The following is a 23,141-nucleotide window of genomic DNA, read 5'->3' as shown; positions in this document are numbered from 1 at the left end:
CTGATCTCAAGGTGTTACGCACATCACGCTCAGAACCTTTGTGCAGTCTGTCCTGGATGTAATACGTCACTTCTATACAATGTACCCACTCGGTGGGACATGGATGAACTATATTCTCTGGGTCAAACAGCTAATTTGTACTGGCAGGTACCACCGATGTGGCATGATGTGATTTACACTTGCGTTTTGCCGCTGCTTGCTTAACCCCCTTGGGGAGCTTCAAAATCATTTTAGGGGGAAGATGACTCTGAGGTCAAGTTCACCACTGGGGTCGTTGAGACCATGGAGATCCCCAATGGGCCCTGACGTGGCGTGCTCCCATATTCATTGTCCCGGTGGACCGAAGCGGCAATTATGCAAGAGGACTTCTGCTGAGGAAGAACTCCCTGCAGGGGATCTCCAGGCAAAGCTCATTTCATTGGGCGCAATGTCACCAGGCAAGGAGTCACCAGGGGTCATCAACAACTCACCACCCATAACGGGTCAGTGTTTGAGTAAATGGCCTCAGAGCCCTAATCAGGGCACGGTTAATGGAATCTTGCACGTGGGTATCTAGTGCTTCCACCAGACTCTCATCCATTTGATGCTCACAGGGCATTTCTGCATATTCCATCGGACAAACACAGTTCCCGGATTGGCCTCACAATCATGAACGGAGGCAGAAATCAAAAGAGGACTTATCCTCGCTCCAAGCAGCAAGACCGCTTCAACCCCAGCTCCACTCTGGCTAGTGCAACAGGGCAAACGCCAAGTACCCTTTGAGCGAAATGCTTGATCGCCAAATACCTATAGCATAAATGATAAAATGCAACAATGCATACGGAGGCAGACGCTTGTTAATAATAATAAAGTACACTTATCTCGGATGCTGCAGCAAAGAAAGAGGAAGGACTTTCGTGTTACAAAAATAAATATATAGATGCAGTCCCTGTGATTGGATGAGACATTGGGCTGTGGGCTTATGGGATAAGTAGTTTAAACTTTTCGAGTGTTTAATTAGCTGCTGAGTAATCAAAGAGAAGCATAATCCAAAGCCTCCATCCCGACATAGAATCTTGTATCCACTAATATAGCTGCAGTCCCTTTTCTATTTCAAGTATTATGGTAATTCATTTATAGTCCTTGCTCTAATATCATGGATACCCCTGTTTAGCTCTAATTATTCTGGGGTTGTTTTTCAATATATTGTCATAAAGTGGAATAATCTACCTCAACAAATATCCACTATCTGCTTAAGCAATGAAAAGTTGCACTTTTCAAATGCATGTTTTATCACTCATCCTGGCAGAATTGCTGACAGAAACAGGATTCTGAGATAGCAATTCCACATTTTGCCATTAAGACAACGTAAGCAGAAGCATGGACCTAGATCAAGGGGTGTGGGGTCCTAGGGATTACTATCCAAAACCTTCCAAATGACCGTGTAGTTTCTGTGTGATAAGTAAATATCCTAAAAGTGATCCTATCAAAGACACTTTGTAAACAAAAACAAAGAACGTGAAATGTGCTAATTAGTGCTTAATCTAAGTTTGTGTCATGAGGTGGGGCATAAAGCCACGCTCTTTTTGGAGAAAGAGAAAATATTTTTTTATTGGGCTTTGATCCATTGAGAAAGGTGAAAAACAAGGAAGAGAAAGACAGGAAATTGTGAGAAAAAGTGAAAACAGAAATAGAAAGGAACCTGCAAGAGTGAAATGAAGCATGAAGTGTATGGTGACTTACAGTCATCATGAACGCTATAGGATGAAGAGAACCTTTGGCATTCTAGTTGCTTACCTAGCCCGCTTGCACTAACATACACAGAGGCATGGGTGCTCAGTCAGTGTAATTCAGTATGACCACCGAACACAATTGGCATTTACTTCAGCTGCATGATGAGGATACGTGGTGATGTACAGATTAGCCTAGTGATAGTGTAGTGAGAACACTAACAGCAGTGCTTAATTTGTAAAATAGTGAGTGTTGCTGCCTGCAGTTTTTCTCAGAAGCCAGCGGCCGATGCAATTTAAAGTTGGTGCAAGAAATACCAAGGCTGGTAGTCCTAAAACTCATAATGCGCCTTTATTCCATTCACAGACATATACCTGCCCATTTATCTCACCCTTGCCTTCCCTACATTCCCCTTTGTGATGTTGTTCTTGTCTTTCTCTTCCTCCATCTTTCCCCTTTGTTTGTTTAACCTCTGTTGCCCTCTGGAAATGGATGATGCAGAAAAATAAGTTCTGGTCCCCAAAAATGAGTGCTAGTGCCCCACACAGGCAACCGCCGGCTCAAATTAAGTGCTAACTGGTAGAAGACAACTATCATGGTTCAATGTATAATTGAGGAAAAGCAGCTTGCAAAAATCAAGTGTTCTGCAGTATACTGCAGCTACATAGAACTTTATGGTATCTTATAATGTTCAGGATGACACACAGCAGTAGTTAGGCAGGTTTAGTATCTTATGATGACACACTGAACGTTATGGTCACAGATTTGTCAATCATTCACATTCATGATAAATTGTGGGAATAATATACAGCAAAGGAATGAGTTCACATATTGATATTTCGGCAGCACTTAGATTCTACTTTCTAGTAGACTTATTAAATTCAGCTTGACTGATTATACATGCCATGAGCTTCAAAGCGACATTTTGCAGGGCTTTGCATCGCTCTGCGTTGATTCAGATGAGGCTAACTTCTGTACGGCGAGGCTTTGCGGGGCTTCAGGTCACTTTATGTCAATTCCGATGGGCCGGCTAACCCTGCTAATGTAAAACATGGCTTTTGAGGCCTTTTCACCGTAAGGGCATATTCAAAATGTAACTTTTACATGTCCTGCGTTTAAATACCATGTACACTGCCTTATGGGCATTATCCTTGTTTGTGGTGATATTTATATTTAAAAGGAGGGGGTAGGCCTGTCGAATTAGGATATTTTGACAGGTTTGATTTTGGAGTTGTAAAACTGCCAAAACAGGTTACAGTGGTAGGCCTGCAGTAATCTTTGCACTGCTACTATAGTGGATAGAACAATGTGTGCTCCAGTCCACTCGTGACATTTACCTTACAGGCCCTGGTGCACTTTGTACCATATACTCGTGACTTATAGGTATGTTAAATATGCTAATTAAGAGTACACAGATTCAACATCTTTTAGAAGTCAGAGCACATTCACGGGTGCCTGCTTAGCAAAGTCCCCATGCTCAAAATAAAAAAAGATACTGTGTTGGACCGGGCCCTTTCTGCAGGCTCATCCAGATATTTCCCTTCCCCTGCCTTCTTTTGCTGAACCTATTTTTGCTGGCTTTTAGGACTCTGTGCAGGCTTTCCTTTCTTACCAGTGGGAATGTCTCTCCTTAAAACATAAAGTAAAGTTTTCCCACACTTGATAGGTACATTTAATTTACTTCTACATCCCAAGTATATGCTACTATATGTACCTGGGCCTGTGCATTTAATGCCACTAGCAGGCTGCAGCACTCATTTTGCCACTCGGTAAAGTAGTCTCTTTCAAGCATGTCTCAGGCCTGCGACTGCAGCCTCTACTGCAATGTTGAAGTGCCCTTTTGACCTAGCAAATTAAACTTTTGCCCGGCCTAAACCTTCCTTTTTAATACTCATAAGTAAGTCACTCTTAAGGTAAGCCCAAGAGGGTCAACTGCACGGTAAATGGTATTTAGAAAGTAGAACATGTGTGTTTAAGGTTTACATGTCCTGACAATTAAAAACTTCTAATGTTGTTTTGCTCAGCTGCAAGTCTTAACTCTTCCATAGACTAACACTGGGATGACTAACTATAAGTGCTATTTTCAGTTTGGGGAATTTTTCATGATGTTTACACTCGCATGAATTGTAATTTAAAATCCTCTTTTTAAGTGAGAATTTTGAAAATGCCACAGATAAAAAGATTCCATTTTCTTCACAAAATCAACTGTGCATTTCTAACAGTGTCCTGGGTCACATGACTGTGAATGGATATGCTGTTGGGGAGAAACAACCTTTACAACGTAATCCTTACATCGCACTACATTTACAACGCAGACATTACATCGCAACATCCTTTACAATGCATGTCACTACAATGCAGCCATTAATTTGCATGTCACTACAATGCATGACACTACAACGCATGTCACTGCAACGCAGGCTTTACATCACATGTTATTACAACGCATACCATTACAACGCATAGTACCCCTACACTAATCAACACTTACCCTGCTGTTGCACCCCCTGGAGTTAGAATAGTAATTTTTACCCCTACACTATCCAACACTTACCCTACTGTTGCACCCCCTGGAGTTAGAATAGTAATTTTTACCCCTACACTATCCAACACTTACACTACTGTTGCACCCCCTGGAGTTAGAATAGTAACACTTACCTTAAATGCAATGTAATGGTATGCGTTGTAATGGTATGCATTGTAAAGGTATGATGCGATGTAATTGAATGCGTTGTAAGTGTAGTTTTAAAACAATCGTTGTAGTGGCATGCAATGTAAATGTGTGCGTTGTAAAGGATGTTGCGATGTAAAAACTATGTTGTAAAGGCTTGTGTTGTAAATGTATGTGTTGTAACGTCATACATTCGCTGTTGGGGTTTGTATATTTCTTCTAGATATGAGAACAAAGTGGGACTTGGTGTGAGTAGAGCGAGTCCTCCTGACAGGATGGCTGGTGGGTATCTGTCCCCTGCCCTGAATAGATTTCAAAGTGCTCTGCTTGCAGCACACATAAAGGAACCTGACACCAAGCCTGCCCTGTCTTTTTTCCTTCTAGATAGTTTGGAATCAACCCAGGTTAAGGGGAAGAATTGACCAGAACTAATTTTGAGGGTAGTCCAGGTAATTAATTGCCTAACAGGAGATGGCTCTAGGTATTAACATAAGACATTCACAACATCTCATCTGAACATTCCTGGCCCGGTGGAAGATTCAAGAGAAGGGATGCCCTTCTATCTGAGGAAAAAGTACTGCCTTGCTGACTCAGCAAGAAAGATTGAACCTGCTTGGCTTGAACCCAGGCTACCCGAGTGAATACAATGTGACTTGGCTGACCTTGTGTGTGAGCTACAGGGACACAACAAGCTTCCAGAGAACTCCCTGCACCTTCCCAGCTGACCAGCGCCAAATGGGTGTAGTGCTTGTAATTTGACACAATAGGACACACCTGGACCCTGTACTCCCAAGAGGAGGCAAATGCACTACTGCACCTTTAAACAACACACGTTAAACAGCACTCCCAAAAGACGAGGCAATAAAACAAGACCCAGCACTCTCTTAAGGCGAGGCAAGAAGACAAATTCAGGTGCATTTAAAGTGACACACACATGTTTATTAATTCAATATTTTAGAAAGGAAGGCAAAATATATCAGTTAACGCAGACTCTCAAATATCAAGTAACTCAAGTGCAAAACCAGAATAAAATGTAGCATATATACATGTAGCAAAGAGCAAAGAAATTATGTACATAAAGTAAGTAACACGTCACCGATCGTTCACTCAACATCCTCGTCAACTCTAGCTGGGGAACCCGTTGACAGCTGGGCTTGGACTCTCTACCGGGACTCAAATTCCGTTCGTCTTCCGACAGTACATCTACTCCGTAAGTAAATTCCAATTCACCTTTCAACATTCTCTGGCTTTAATACGTTTACTCAACATGAGACAAAGGTTCTAGAAACCTTGTCCGCTTTCTTCTGTTACGAAAACCGAGCTGGCCGTACTGGTCTGTGTCAAGGTCAGGACAGAATCTGGCCATGCTCCTGTATTTTGACTCTGAGACAGAGCTGTACATTCCGCACTTTCCCTGAAAGATACCAAGCATGCATCCCACACAACATGTTCCAGTTCACTCTGATCGGTGAAGAGCAAAAAACAAGTGAAGAGCAAAAACATGCCCTCCCCACTTTGCAGCTACGTGCAAGCACAGAAAATTGAATCTGTTACACAAGATGGAATCAGCACAGAAAATGGAGTCAATTATGCCCAAATGGAGCCAATGGTCAATATATCATTCTTAATATCAGTACATTCCACCCTTTGACATTTGGCTTTCACAACATATCAGTCTAAGACCAACTGGTTTTAGTCGGAGCATATATAAGAGATTAGGCACACAAGGGATACAACCACATAATGATATCAAGATACATGTTGCTAACATTATCCCACCTAGAATAGAGCGAAGTTTACCAAAATCCGGCAACCACCCAAACAACCAATCCCATCACCCTTTGTCTACATCTTGCTTGACATCTTTAGCTAACTTATGTAAAGCTTCAATGTGGGATTGAATTGACTTAGAATGATCTGAAAGATTAAAGCAACACATTCCCTCAAAGTCTGAACTCCCGTGATCATGTTTCAAAAGTAAATAATCAATTGCGGCTCTGTTCTGTAATATAGCTTTTCTTGCCCCCCGCACATCTAATAATAATTCTGCTAAAGCAACTGATGTATGATTAATATTTTTCACCATCAAACATGCTAATTCACTAACTGCCCTAGAATTTTAAATGGTTAGGCATGGAATTCCTACTAAAGAAGCAGCTAAACAAATATATTCAGACTTCGATAGTAAATGAATTTCAGAATCACAATGTTCACTGAGTTGAACAGCTTTTCTCGTATTCCGGACATGTGATGATGGTTCTAATGGGAACATCATGAGGCCTAATCTGGTAAAGGCACACGGTCCACCTGTAATATTTGCTGAATATACATATATGTGACATTACTACATGAGAATAACCACCCTACAGGCAATTTAACATGCCTGAAATGACTGCCAGCAGATACTACATTTTTGCATATCATGCTATTGTGCATATGATTGTATGTACTTTCATTTCGATTTTTGCATGTACTTTCATTTCGATTTTTTCATAGAGTTTGTTGTTCCCATGTCAATTTGTGAATCAGTTCCTTCAAGTCGCATTTGAGCACATTTACCAATTGTAATGGGGTCACAACTGAAATTGTAACAAATGTCGCCTTCAGAGATATTGAACGTTATCACTTGTGTTCGATTTTTCCAAGTATCATCAGTAGTTTCTGGACAAAATCGGCAAAACTCATAAGGTGACAAGTGAGTTCTCTCATCATGTTCCTCCACTGCCTCGTCTGCATTTGTGACATGAATGTCTGCAACAGTACATAGACAGGGATAGGTCTAGCTACGAGGCACGTGGAAATAATATCCATGGTGCTTTTCATGTTTGTCATGCAAAAGTACGACCTGTTGAGGACTGTCCGTGCAAGATAGCGCCACACATTGTCAGGTCAAGTCAGCAGTGCTGTTGATTTGCACAGTGCTGGCTGCTTCAGAGTAAGGGGCTCCTGGCCCCACTCGAACACTGCCAAACACACTCCAGCGAACACAAGAAGAGCACAGACACGCCCTACTGTAATCTAAAAGAACAGAGAACAAACAGGTATTATTCATTCTCACAAGCAACATTTATCAGCAGGCACATGTTTCCATTTTTCCTGACCTGGTTTCATGATTAACAGGACGTTGTCCTTTCCTGTTGCAGTAATCTCTGCCTGTTCGGGGGACTATTTGGAGATTCTACCCACACCTTGGCTCCTGGATTCTTGTCAGTAGAGCCAAACCCTCCTTCCCCACACATGGTGAGAAGTGCTGGGGCAGTCCCCTTCTTGACTATCCCTCCGTATACTTGCATGATCACTATTTGAGCAACTCTGTCTCCAGGTTGTATTATCAAATCAGCGTCTCCACGATTTAGTAGGATGACCTTGATTTCACCTTGATAGTCTGCATCAATGGCCCCTCCCAGCACTTGAATGCCCTTTAGATCCAATCCAAATCGAGGGGCAATCAAGCCAAAGTGCTCTGGGAATCTGGATTCCCACTCCTGTCTCAATGAGTGCTATATCTCTTGGTTTGAGTCTGTGAGGTTTCAAAGCATGCAGATCAAGACCTGCAGCCTCAGGTGTCGCCCAGTATGGAGCCAAAGCTCCAGGAGCTTTTTCCCAGTAGAGAATGGTATTGGTGGCTACATGAGGCTGAATCTGCAAGGCTGAGGTTAGCATTCGCATCAAAGGGGTTTCTGCATTTGCTAAGGGTCTATTGTTCAGTATTTTGCAATGCCTCATTTAAATGATCTCTCCAATTTTTCAATGACCCATCAGGCAACTTTCTCACTTGTTCTTGCAACAATCCATTCATGCGCTCAATCAGACCCGCAGCCTGCGGGTAATACGGAATATGAAAGACCCACTCAATGTTGTGTTGTACACAATAATCCTGCACCAATTTGCCTTTGAAATGACACCCATTGTCACTTTGAATCTGTAATGGAATTCCATAATACAAAATCAGCAAGTCTAACGGTTTCAATGTGTTCAACTCAGTAGCATGTTTACATGGAAATGCTATCAAATAACCAGAGTATGTGTCTACAGCCGTGCACACAAATTGACATCCTCGACTAGTTGGCAGGAGCCCAATGTAATCAATCTGCCAGATCTGTGCTGGTAATTTTCCTCTGCCTAGCTGGCCTCTCACTATCTGTGGGACTGGTCTATGTTGGTTATGCTGACAAACAGGACATTGTGAGATCAAAGTTTTAATCAGATCTAGGGGAATGTGTATCCCTCTATTCTCTGCCCACCTGCTAGTAATCTTTTCTCCAAAGTGTCCGCATTTCTGATGTTCCCACTTCACAATCCCAACCAGGTCAGAATCTTGCGTTGCCACCTCGGCCTCCGAAATCTTAGCTTTTTCATCTGTGAGGGAATTAAACTAGCAGTCGAGTGAGTCGGTGGAACAGTGAGCACCTACATGATACACGGTAACTGACCTTTGTGGTAACATGGTCCAGATCTCTTTCCACAGTTCCTAACCCCACACTTAACTTCCTTTGAATATATCATCCAGTTATGGGCATGCCACGTGGGAAGCCAAATGTCTAACCCATTGGCAGTGGACCACGAGTCAGTGTATATATGACATTTTCCTGGCAATTCTTGTTTCAAAACTTGATACACAGCATATAGTTCTGCAAACAGACTACTCTTTCCCTCTCCAGTAGTGGTCAACCATTTTTTGGTCACAGGATTATATGACACTGCCTTCCAGTGCCTTTTAGCCCTCACATACCTGACTGAACCATCAGTAAACCACACATACTTCCTGTCCTCGAAGGACAATTCTTCAAATGGCTTGCCCCACTTCACAGGAGACTCCTGTATCTCAGGTACATCATGCAACACCCCTGTATCTCCCATTGGGGCTTGCGCCACCTGCTCAAGCAACACTGCAGTGCCTTTGGGACCTACTTGGGTCCTATCCTGTATGTACCACTTCCATTTAATTATGCTGGCCTCTTGCGCATGTCCTATTCTATGAGTCTTGGGGAAACTCATCACCCATTGCATAATAAGAATCTAAGGTCTCAAGATCACATTGTACCCTAGGGTCAATAGCTCAGTATCCACCAGGGCCCAATAACATGCAAGCAACTGTTTTTCAAAGGGAGTGTACCACTCTCCAGCATCTGAAAATGTCTTTGTCCAAAATCCTAAAGGCACCCTCGTTTTTCCTTGCTTCTGCCAAATACTCCAATTAGCATACAGTCCTTGCACTGTCACATTCAGCTCAACATCCCCCTCCCGTACTGGCCACAAATCCAAAGCGCACTGCATAGCCTCTTTTGCTGATTCAAATGCAATTTGCTGTTGCCCTCCCCATTCAAATGCATTTTTCTTTCACGTAACTTTGTACAAAGGGGCCAAAATCTGCCTCAAGTGAGGGATGTGCTGTCTCCAAAAAACCAAACAAACCAATGAACCTCTGGGCTTCCTTTCTATTTCGTGGCACAGCAAATTCTTTGATCTTTTGGTTCACATGGGGCACCTCCTCTCTGTGTCCCTGATGCCATTCAATACCCAAAAACTTCACATTTTGAGAGGGTCCTTTTACCTTTGCGGGATTTATCTCCCACCCTTTACTCTGCAAATGCTCCACAATCCTGTCCAACTGAATCTGCATTTGCTCTTGTGTCTCTCCCTGTATTATTACGTCATCAATGTATTGGCAAAGATGTACTCCAGGAATAACTGGTACCTCATCTAAATGCTCTGCCACCAGCCAGTGACAGATAGTAGGACTGTGTAAGTACCCCATAGGAAGACTTCTAAATGTTAGTTGTCTACCAATCCATGAGAATGAGAATTGCTCTTGGCATTCAGAGGCTGTTGGCATAGAAAAGAAAGCATTGGCAATATCAATAGTCGCATACCAAGTCACAGGATGCTTCTGTATTTTCTCAATTAAAGGAACAGTAGCTGGGACAGCTGTAGTCAAAGGAGGTGTGTTCTTGTTCAATTCGCCATAAGCAACTGTCATACGCCAAGTATTGTTGCTTTTGCGCACAGGCCACACTGGGTTATTCCAGGCGGTAGTGATTGGAGTCACCACCCCTGCCTCTATCAAGTCCTGTATGGTTGCACTGATCTCCTCATGCCCTCCTGGAATTCTGTACTGTTTCAAATGAATTACCTTAGTAGCCTGGGGCACCTTCACTGGGGGAATCTTCAAATGACCCACTCTTATGATGCCAACTGAAATGTACCTTTTTAATCCAAATTGATAGTACCCATCCTCCGAATACACAGTCATTCCCTTCAAACTATCAATTACAACAATATATTCAGAGAGGGGCACAATCAATACAGTGTACTCTCTTTTTGGTATTCTCACTATTTTCATTTGGAGTTTTGTCTGCACTGCTGGTGTCTCTTTTCAGCCTAAGCCTGTGATTGTGAAATACTGTCCTTTAAACTTTTGGGGATTTCCATATATCAAAGTGGCCTCCGCTCCGGTATCTACTAGGGCTCGGGCCCTCTGAACATTACGATGTTTCCAATTAATTTCTATGTCAACATAAGGTCCATTGTCTTTGCGAGCCCATCTCTGTACCGGAGCTTGACCTATTTCCTAATCTGCTTTAAATCTGTCAACCTTTGCCAAGGTCTAATCCGGGTACAACCTGTCATACTCTCGGGGGAACTCCTCCCCCCGCCGGTTCTCACTGAGCCATTCATTTTCTGAATCTCTCCCTTCCTTTATACTCAAATGGGCAGCTTGCTCACCCTCCTTTTCCTCCTCATCCACCTCTGGCTTTCTCTGACTCACTTGCATTTTATTCTGCTTACTCACTTTCCTGCCTCTGTCTTTTTTGTCCAACCCTCTTTTCCAATACATCTCCAACTGACTTCTAGTAGCTATTCCATCTATCTTCTCATTCTCCACTCCATCCCTCAACAAAGCCATAAACATATCTCTCCTAGTCGGCCTGTTTTTATCTGTATATGTCTCCAAACTGGCAGCTCTTTCAGTCTTTATCCAGTCCCCCAGCTATCCCAACTCACCGACTGCCTCAATCACCTGTGCCAAAGTATTACCAGTCTGATTAATTTGCAAAGTCATCATCACCTGTTTGTAAGCAGGGGGAGCCAAACGGATTATTTTATTTCGCACTGACACAGTTAAATGTTCATCCATCAATTTATGTGCATTATCCAGAAAAATAGCAGTTTTCATCCCTTCCTCCTTAAGCCTCTGTATAGCATTTCTCAGTGTATACCAGGGTTTATCATTCACTGGCCAGTCTGACTCTGTCGGATATTTATGACTGTATCCAGCCACTCCCAATTGTAACAGGTTAGTTTGATTATTGCCCCCGAAATTCCTAAACTGCTCCTGCACTGTGGGATCAGTGCTGAGCGTGTAGATTTTCTCTGTGATCCAACATTACCCCAGAGGCACCCATATCAAACAGCCGCACCATCCATGTAATCTTTATAAAGGACGGGGTAACCCAATATGGTCAAGGACCTGGGTAATGTATATTACAAAAAACAGTGGTCCTGGACCTATATTCTGAATGAGTTAATCAAATTGCTTCGTATTTTATGGTTGAGTTAACCACAACATTAGATGAATTAATACAATAAACAGAAGACAAACGACCTGGAAGAGAATTCATCATGTATTTATTCAATGATATATTGGAAGAGTGCCATCCATGTGATATTTAAACAAATGAATTAATCAAAAAAGAGAGGTTGCACCAGAAGGGATGTGCAGTGAAAAGGAGAGGGTGCTCAAGTGTAAGGAAATCAGAGGAAAGAATATTTCAACATTTTATCCGAAATTGAATATGTCGGGGCAAGAGGGCACGGCTACAAGTCACCGTCCTAAATGGTCTGTCCCAATGTCTTTCATAGGATCCTTGGCTATTGTTCAAACACAGAAATTAATTCTGATTCAGCACATTGAAGAGGATATTTCGGGTACAGACTGGATTCAAAGAGGGGCGTCGTCGCTGTAGGAGTCAGGCACGAATGAACGTTCATTCGTGCCTGACTCCTACAGCGACGAGCGCGTACTGACGAGGCGCGCTGCTTCAAAGAAATTTACGGAACCCCAGTGGACCGCCCTAACCTTATTGCCGAATATTTGCTGGATTTGTCCCTTGAAACCTCTGGTGGTTCATTTTTGGACATTGAATGTCAAGGTTGATTTCAATCTACTGGACTCCAAGGCTGAATCCTTGAATTCACGTCGCCTATAACTGATAGGTTGCCCAGGCCCAGTCCTGATGAAGATCCGCAAGACCGAGGCAGTTTAATTTCCCTTATGGTCGCAAGTCGGATCGAAACGTCGACGCCCCTCTTTGAATCCAGTCTGTACCCGAAATATCCTTTCCTCTGATTTCCTTACACTTGAGCACCCTCTCCTTTTCACTGCACATCCCTTCTGGTGCAACCTCTCTTTTTTGATTAATTCATTTGTTTGAATATCACATGGATGGCACTCTTCCAATATATCATTGAATAAATACATGATGAATTCTCTTCCAGGTCGTTTGTCTTCTGTTTATTGTATTAATTCATCTAATGTTGTGGTTAACTCAACCATAAAATACGAAGCAATTCGCACCATCCATGTAAGCAGAGATTCTCCAGGTCTTTTTCGAAATCTGTCTAAAATGTAATTAATCTCCTGCTGAGTAAAATCCTCCATAGAATCCATTGCAAGCCCCAGTTGAAAATTTGGACCACTCTGTATTTTCCTACGATGTATGGGCTGCGCCTGAACCACTTTGCGTTCTTCTGACTCATCCTGACTACTGGCTTGATCACACTCTCCTCCAGAGTCTGAAAACTCTGAAGAATCCCAAATATTCCTATCCCACTTTTCAGGGTCCCAGTCAATTCCTACCTTTGCAATAGCTAAACGTACTTTTCTCTTGTTAACCCTTCCACTCCTTTTCTTGTACTTGTGTTGCGCGATACGAACTGCAGCCTTTTCTGCCACAGTCTGGAAAGTTTCCAACTTATCTTGTAATAACTTATTCTGACAAGTTAACATCGTAGAGGTATTTTTGGCTTCAACAAACTATTTTTCTATTTGTTCATGTTCGTGCTGCAGCTGAACACATTTTTCATGCATTTTACGATAAGCACACAAGAGGATCCAGCATCTTTGCCCTAACGTGCTAATCGCTTTTCCTTTCTCAACAGGCAATTTTTGCAAACACGCAACCACTTGTGCTGGCTCAGCATCAGCTAAACACACATTCCAATTCTCACTCAGCCCAGCGCAATGAGCCGCCTCGTGGGCAAGCATACCATATGGGCCTACCTCACATTCAGGTATTTCAATTGGTATCTGGGAATCTGCCTTTGTTTTTCTGGAAAACATTTTTCTTTCCTTTATTAAATTTTCTTTTCGAATTCTGGCAAGTGACGCAAAAAATGTAGTGCTTGCAATTTGACACAATAGGACACACTTGGACACTGCACTCCCAAGAGGAGGCAAATGCACTACTGCACCTTTAAACAACACACGTTAAACAGCACTCCCAAAAGACGTGGTGATAAAACAAGACCCAGCACTCTCTTAAGGCAAGGCAAGAAGACAAATTCAGGTGCATTTAAAGTGACACACATGTTTATTAATTCAATATTTTAGGAAGGAAGGCAAAATATATCAGTTAATGCAGACTCCCAAGTATTAAGTAACTCAAGTGCAAAACCAGAATAAAATATAGCATATATACATATAGCAAAGAGCAAAGAAACTTAGAAATGATGTACATAGAGTAAGTAACACCTCACCAATCGTTCACTCGATATCCTCACCAACTCTAGCTGGGGAACCCGTTGACAGCTGAGCTTGGACTCTTGACTGGGACTCAAATTCCGTTTGTCTTACGACAGTACGTCTACTCCGTAAGTGAGTTCCAATTCACCTGTAAACATTCTCTGGCTTTAATACGTTTACTCAACATGAGGCGAAGGTTCTAGAAACCTCGTCCCCTTTCATCTGTTACAAAAACCGAGCTGATCGTACTGGTCTGTGTCAAGGTCAAGACAGAAGCTGGCCTGGCTCCTGTATTTTGACTCCGAGACAGAGCTGTACATTCCGCACATTCCCTGAAAGGTACCAAGAACGCATCCCATACAACATGTTCCAGTTCACTCTGATCGGTGAAGAGCAAAAAGCAAGTGAAGAGCGAAAACATGCCCCCCCCACTTTGCAGCTATGTGCGAGCGCAGAACATGGAATCTGTCACACAAGATGGAATCCGCACAGAAAATGGAGTCAATTATGCCAAATGGAGCCAATGGTCAAAATATCATTCTTAATATCAGTACACTGGGCCTGCCCGGACCTGCCTGAGCCTCACTGCTGGCATCTGCTGCAGTCAGTCCTAATCTCCAGGTCCTGGACCCTTTGCTGGTATCAGAGAGCTCTCCTCTCTGTCTGATTGAAAGGTTTATCCGATTAAAAGTGAAGCATCGTAGAGTATCACAGCTTCCACTCGAAGACTTCACCGCATCTGACACCAAGTGATTCAGAGCCCCGTAGAGCCCTGCTGCACAGCTGAAAGCTCATAAGCTTGTACTCCAAGTCTTGCAGAGCCATGCTGTCCCTTCCCATCTGAAAGCTGCACCAGATCGAGCACAAAGTGACGCAAAGCCTCACAGATCTGCCCCACTCTTAACTGAGTGAAAACAAGGAAGGCTTGGGTCCTGTACTCTCCACACTGGACCACCCAAATATTGAAATCACAGAAAGGTGTCAAGGAAGGTTTATTTTAAATATTCGGAAAAATATATACAACAAACCAATGATCACAAGACAAACATCGATAAATTATGTGTGCCAGCCTGAAATTAAACCAGTCCTGCATTTGCACTGAAAACACAAGGCGGACAATTGCTCATTCAAAGACACATGTCTGAGCAATTGTCCACCTTGTGTTTTCAGTGCAAATGCAGGACTGGTTTAATTTCAGGCTGGCACACATAATTTATCGATCTTTGTCTTGTGATCATTGGTTTGTTGTATATATTTTTGTCAAAAATAACGTTTGGTATTATGTATGTGTTGTATATATTGTCTCACAAAAGAAATGGTTCTAAATCATGCATACAAATGTGTTGCAATTATGTGATTTACTAATGTGGTGCTTCCTTTAAAAGACATGTCACATTGATTTATGAATGTATTTTTGAATTATCAAAACTAAGCAGAATAAATGCTCAAAAACCTCAGAATTAGTGGTTTCAGGTTTATCGCGACTATTTAAAATAAACCTCCCTTGACACCTTTCTGTGTTTCCACTCCTAACTGAGGGCTTGATCGGAACTGACTTTGAGTGATCCGAAGCTCCACAATGCCACAAAGTTGACAGTTTCCCTGGAACTTAGGCCAAGCAACACAAACCCATGCAAAGCAACTCCACAGAGAACTCACATTAAGGGCATGAGGTACAACATCTAGCGTGTCAAACTCATCCTGTTGCCAGCCTGTGGTCCATCACTGTCAGCCTGAGCTTTTACTTTTGTCCCGGTCCAGTGTAAACAGATACCCAAAATTGGCCATTGCTGCTTCTTATCTCCAGTTATCTCCAGTTCTGCTGATTGGATTTTTGTCATTTTGTTCATGAAAATGTACTCAATTTTCATAAATTGCATTGAGGTTTTTCCTTTGTGTGTTGTTCATCATGCTGTTTGTGTACTGGGTAAATACTTTACACATTGCATTTGAGTTATGCCTGACTGCTTTTGTTCCAAGCTATCAGGGAGGTAAGCACTGGTTAATTTTGAGATTTGTGTGGCCCTGGCAAGCATTGAGTTTATTATTTGAGTGGGTCTTCCACCCCTCTCAACTAATAACCCTATTTTTTACAAGTAGTAAAAATATTCACCTAAAATTGGGGTGACAATACATCTTTTCTTAAATAGTATTCAATAATATTGACCAAATTAATCTTGATTTCACTATTTTGACAGTCACCTAAGTAATTAATACCATATCAATTTTTGTGCACTCTTATTTCTGTAGAAATATGAAACAGAAAGAAAATATATTTAAGAAAAATAATTCTTACAAAACATCAAAATAAAGATAGGCAGTTTCAGAACCTGTTAACATCAATTTCCAGGATAACAATCATGAATCAATTTTGAGTGAGTTCTGACTAGAATATCCTTGATGATGTTATTTATATATAATTTTTTAATTCATTTGTTTTATTTATTGTATTTATATAGCTGTCACATGATATTTTTGATTTGAAATATATTCATGTTAAAATAAAATTGTATTCCAGAGTATTATTCATTAAATATTTTACATAAACATAATTTTATATGATACATATTTTCAAGTTTAAAATATTAATTGCATACTTAATATTGTAAGAAATATATTTATTTGATGAAAGCACAGGCTTTAAGAGTTAAACTTTGAGATTGCAGTTGAGATTTTATGGACCGCTACAACTTTGTACTTTAGGAAAATGACTCAACAAATTAAATACTGTTGTCTGCGTGTCTCAATAAAATATAATACTTTGATATCAAATTTAGTTGCTTATCTTTTTATTGTGTCACAGATTTATTTGGTCATTTTCTTGCAATGGCAGGAGGAAGTGACTTGTAAGAACATAGAAAACGAATAATATGCACAGTGATACTATATAATAATTAAAATACTGATCATGTGTATCTGGAGAACAATACATTTATGAGGGGAGGAGATGGGCGTAAGGGAGAAGTGAGAGAAAACCACTGCTGCAAACACTCATCTGTGAAACTTTAGCAGGTGAATGCAACAGGAAAGATGGTATGAGCTTTTCAGTAGCAGGGTGCAATCTTTAAAGAACAGAGTATAGATTTTAATGTTTCAGAGAACACCTCATATTATGGAGGAGGTTCATCAATGACATTCTCATCCTCTGGAAGGGAGCGAGGTCTTTCTGTGAAGCATTTTGCTCATGGATTAACACCAAGAACCCATATCTGAAATTTACACATACAGTGTCAGAGACTGAATTAACATTTCTAGATCTGATGGTAAGACTGGACAACTCGGAGCTGAGAACGACACTGTTTAGGAAACCTACGGATAGGAACAGCTTGCTCCTTTACAGTAGCCATCACCCTGGCACTCTGAAGAATAACTTGAAAACGTAGGTATGACTCAGAGGGCAGTCAGGATACGAATAACAGAGCACAAAAGTAACATACGGTGCATGAAAACGACAACCAGGTTGTATTGTGGTTGTGCAGGTGTTTTTTCAGTGTTTATATGTTTTCACTGGTGAGGGCTATTTCTCTTTCAGTGGGGTTTTATCAGTTATTATAGGTTTAAACCTAAAACCGGACAGCCTATATACACAGTATAAGGAACATAAACACACCCCAGAATCATTGAGGTGGTTGGTCCTTGAAACTCACCCTAACATCACACAACAAGCCCTGTTCAGAATTGAACAGAGATGGATACACCATCTGTCCTCAGATTCCCTTGGGCTTAATGATGACATCCCGTGGGTAAACCTCACATGAATACCTTACGACATTTGACCCCCATACACTCAGAAGCAACTTAAGAATTTTTAAGGGGCCTTATATAGTCCACGAGTATCCCTGGCAAGATCGGTCGATATACACTTACAGACCCTTTTCAACCCCCTACTGAATTTGTTCATAATACAACTATTAACGTTGATATATATCCCACATTATCACCTTCATAAGACTCCAGCACCTGACATAGATAGTCATTCTTACTTAAGTAAACCCACTACAAAATGGCGCCCACCGTAACGCTGACAACTGTGAGTTCTAACCCGATCACATGGTCATGATTCACAGACCAATCCAGATCATAGCCCGTTACTACATAAAGGAAGTTGACAGACACTCGCGTTGTTTCCAGCATTGGCGGTGACGGGTAGGTTACGAACCACCTCAGGCAACATGAAACTGTGAGTATCAAGTGGCTGCAAGCCACGACGACGCGATACTGAGTATAACTATCTAACATTAGATACATTCATATATGTTTAGGGGTTTATTAATGGTACTAGAGACCATCCAACACTAGATTTATCTAACATATATTTCTGTGGGGTTGATTAATGATTTACGAGAGTAGTCACAATAAGTTTATCGATGTGCTAACATACGGACATACTCCAGATATCCAAATGAGGTTTAAATAAGGACTCGAGAAAATAGGCTCCCGATTATCCTTTGTAACTAGATTCATAAGCGGTCTGTTTAGCTCGCTCTGTGCTAGTACACGCTAGTTGTGCCTCTGCTCAGTCACCAGCATTGGTTACTATATTTGGCGATACCCTATTACTTGGCAATGACTATAACACTTGGCATTACCAATCGGGACATGCAACCACTGTTCCGTAATATAGCTCAGACAAGGCATCTTAAAGCTATAACAACCGCTTTTTAAGTTCTTCTTTACCAACTAAGAGAACACTTGCATCCCTTGCTCCATACACAACTTCACACTACGACAAGATATTCCATGATTAGGAACAGCACCCTATACCTGAATAGCCAAATCCTTTGCCGTTTAACATGTGGTTTTACGTATATTTCACAGATAGCCAATGGGCTAGCCTGTGATACCGCCAAGAGCTGATTGAAGCACTAATTCCTGTCGCTCTAGGTGAGTTTCACCGTAACAAAATCATATGTTACTTATGCTCCTATGCGATGAATTAAATTGGTTATGAGATGTCTACCACTCAAGAGTCTAATGAATGACTTTATCACCACCCCTAGTCTTGATCACCCACTCGGGTTTTTACCTGCACTCCGATATAAACAATAACGGGCACATCACTAGACTGATGTCATATGCCTCACGATGGTTTGGTTGGCTTGAGGTATGCACGGTTGCAACCCTGAACATAAGCAAATATGATTCTGATGTGAATTTTGATACCATGAGGGCATGAAACATGTCGACCACTAGAGTAGGAGACAGTTAGAGACAAATACAAGTCACACTGACTGTCCATCTTCCTCTAAACTTTTTAATGAGGTGGACAGCTGTCCTAAATAAACACATTTAACAGACTATCCAACCTTTTTTAACTCACTCTACTCATCTACACTCCTTTAGGCCCCTCACACCCACACACTCATCGGCAATGAACAAAAGATCTCCGCTAAAGAGCCCCTTCACGGGTGCCCGTCGGGCATTGCACCACCGGCCCGACGAGGAGCAGGCCCAGATGATGAAGCATGACACCTAGCTTGCTGGGTGTGTGAGGTCATTAGTTCCGAATATGAGAACTCCCCTTTCCTACCTATAGGTTCTTTGAGTCCAATCAATACCGACGGATTTAAGAATTGACCTCACCAACTAATCATCCTCTTAAGGAACTGCATACCCTTTCTCAATATAGTCTATCCGGGGCATGTATGCTGGACCTCATGTAAAAGCCCTTCTGTCCTCCCCCCCTTTTGTTAATCAGTAGGATTGACAACCATGAGCTCTCATGACACATTAGATTTATCCTAAGGTCCAAGTGGCGGGCTGTGAATACCACGGACCCTACCAACACACTTTCTCCAAGTCAAGAGAACAGGAAGCAGCAAGGTGACAAACTGCAGATAAATGGCACATGGAACATCAATGGGATGAAAAATCACCTACATGAATAAAATCCAAAAGGTGGGTCAAACAAAAGAAAGCTGCTAAAACAATAACATGAAGTAACAGAGAGAACCAGGAACCTTACCTTAGGAGCATGTTGGTAGGAACCAAGTAGTTCCAGCTGCTTGTACTCAAAGTCCACTGGAAGCACCTGCCCCATCCTGTGGCCTGGGAAGGGAACTCTGATTGACCCTTATTCTCTGCCAGTTTCTATTCCTCAATCCCAGCCACCGTAGACCTATCCTCACTTTCTTTAAACTGGTCCTATTCTTTGTCTCTTTGTTTGTACTTTCCTTGATATAACCACCTGATTCCTGTTAAAGTGTCACTTTAAATCTATAAGGTTCCCACCTCTCCAAAAGCTGAGGTTCCCTTGGTAGCCCGTCAGCCAAGGCGCCAATAGGAGGATGATGGTCATCCTGCACTATTGAATGCAGGGTGCCTAACACTCATTTTTCATACCTGTATCTGCTGTATGATGCACAGTGGACATGTGTAAGGAAATTGAATAAGGGCCTGGATTGGCCAGGGAGCAAATTCCCTGGCATCGTGTCCATTCGTTTTTTTTCCAAGAAATGAACTCCTGATTTGGCAGTATGTTTCTTGAAAGAAAAGTTTGCAGAGTGAATGCTTTAAATATTGCACCCACTGTTAAAAATATAGTGCTATGAATGATATCATCTCTGTTGTTGATCCCTTCAAAGCTGAGATATCCCCTTCAGGCCGGTGAGGATCTCTCAGTATTGGGGACATTTCTCTAGCTCTCTTGCAAACCGGTGGATCATTTGGCAGAGTTTAAATGATCCTCTGAAGATTAATCAGGCTTGTAAATGAAAGGCTTCTCGGACTCTTTTGAACTACCTGAGTTTTTATGTTTGACGAGTAGTATGTTTTTGTCTGATGTTATACTGTTTTGCTGCATGTTTGAAGCAGTTACATTTGTATTGGCAGTGGGGTCCTTATCTAGCTGTACTTATTAGGTAGATAGTATGTTTGTGACTCCTAATATATTATGTCATGATCTGCTGACAACGTAAGAACAATTTAAATATCAATTGTTTTAATTCTGTATTGTGTTTTCTACATTTATATTTTGCATCACCATATCTTTCCAGTTATGATATTTCATTATTAAATACATTTGAATGCATATTTGTAAAACAGACTGTATAGAGATAACTATTTATTATCACCGTTTTTAACAGAATAATGGAACAGACATGAAGTTTGAATTTTCCAGCAAACACAATTTTCTGCTCAACTGCTTGTGTCGTTATTCTATATAGAAAAAAAAATGCACAGAGCACCATTTTCTCACTAAGCAATGGAAATGGGCAGCTCTTCTTAGTAGTGGATCTGAATGTATTGTTCTTTTTAATGCATATATACAGAGGTTTGCCATTGTCATGTCTGCAAGCAGAATGGCTCAGACCAAACAGAAAGGAGAATGCAGCATGGAGGACTAAATTAGGTGTCAAGAGAAGCCTAATTAGTGTGCAAAAAGCATAAATGACAGGGCACATTCATTAGCAGAAATATATTCATACATTTGTTTTCTGGGAATATGTTTTGTGAAATTTGCAAATTATGTCAGAAATTATGTGACATATGAGCAAATGCTAGAATTATGTAGTAAATGCAGTAGCTAAAGAATCACATAAATACACTCCCCTCATCAAGTTCCATTTTTTATGACAATTTATTTATGAAAGGTAAGCAAATCCTAAACACTCTAACTCTAATATTGCAGTTTGAATAAAACATATTTCTCAAGCTAACTCTTGCTAAGTAAACATGTTATATAAAAAATGCATTAAGCATAATATGTTCAAAGTGGAACTATAATAAGATCTTGAGGTTCTGGTAATATTTAAAATGTGCTTTGCTTTCTGGCTCATGGTTTAAGATGTCACCAGAACCTCTATCCATATCATATATAATATACAATTGCTAAATGTGGAATGTTGGCATGACTCATGACAGGTAAAGCCTAAATTATTTATTGAAACCCCTCATGTCGCCACCCTAAACAATGTTAGCAGATAGCATGTAATACTTTGGTTATCTGCATAAATAGTTTATACCATTGCATGTTTTGTGTTCATGTGTTTTAGAAATAGGTATTCAAAAATAAAACAAGGATGCAAGTGATTATGTTTGTGCAGCAAAGTAAAAATTGATGGGGCCTTCTGGCTCTTAGGAGTGTTGTTTAAGTGAGGTAACTGTAAATGCAATCTGTGAGGTAGCAAATATTGTTCTCTTATGTCACTTTAACCGTGATATGGTAATAATATGTAACTTGACATGTTTACTGCTGTAATAGACATGCAACAGTACATTTATTAGTACTCTTGTACTAAATAATGTGTTATTGACAGACAGGGATTCATGTAACTGCTAGAAAGAACAACATGTCACATGCAGATCACAGATTTGTATTTAATGTAGATAACTCAGTGGTTAATTGCCTTTGTCACAGAGATCCTTTTTTTACTTCTAGTTAAAAAGTTACAATTCTTCTGCTACAGCACATTGATCTATGAATAGAAATCAAAGTGCTGCATGCAAATTGAAAGGCATACTTAGAACCTTATTCTATTTCTTCCTCAAATGATATTCTATGGTTGCTAAAAAGGGTACCTTGGGTTGTAATACAGTCTTATTGGTATGACACCCATTCGTGTTTTGTTTCAAATCCTAAGTTTATAGTGTGGAGTTACTAACAGTTACTAACAATGTGTTGTTGGCTTGCATCACAAACATTATGCAAACCTAATGCAAAGTGTTGTTTTGGGGTTAATTGTCCAATGCAAATCCTGAATTGCATTGAACAGTAGCCCTAAAATAACACAAAGTAGCACTATATTCTACTTTATATAAAGTAGCCATAGAAGGGTGGTACATGGATGCTCCTATGCACTCAGCCATGGTATGTAACGCTAATCTTTATCTATTAACTTTGATAGAATGGATTTTGGAACAAAGTATTACACCTTGATTTTGAAAGTTGAATAAAAGATTTATTTTCTCCAAACATTCCAGTAGGTCATGTGTGCTGCACTGTACAGCACACATAAAAAGTTGTCAAGTATTAAACTTTGTTAAACCATATAATTTTGTGCTGGACAGGTGCCC

At 41.0% G+C, this 23,141-nt stretch overlaps 1 protein-coding gene across 1 annotated transcript in view; it reads left to right on the top strand.

Annotated features, from left to right (window-relative positions):
* LOC146857068 (uncharacterized) overlaps positions 1 to 23,141 on the top strand; it is an 82,731-nt gene that overhangs the window by 44,579 nt on the left and 15,011 nt on the right. The window lies entirely within an intron of this gene.

The sequence above is a fragment of the Triturus cristatus genome, chromosome 3_2 (genome assembly GCF_964204655.1).
Source record: "Triturus cristatus chromosome 3_2, aTriCri1.1, whole genome shotgun sequence".
In the NCBI taxonomy this organism is placed as follows: domain Eukaryota; kingdom Metazoa; phylum Chordata; class Amphibia; order Caudata; family Salamandridae; genus Triturus; species Triturus cristatus.
This window is presented reverse-complemented; position numbering and strand designations above follow the sequence as displayed.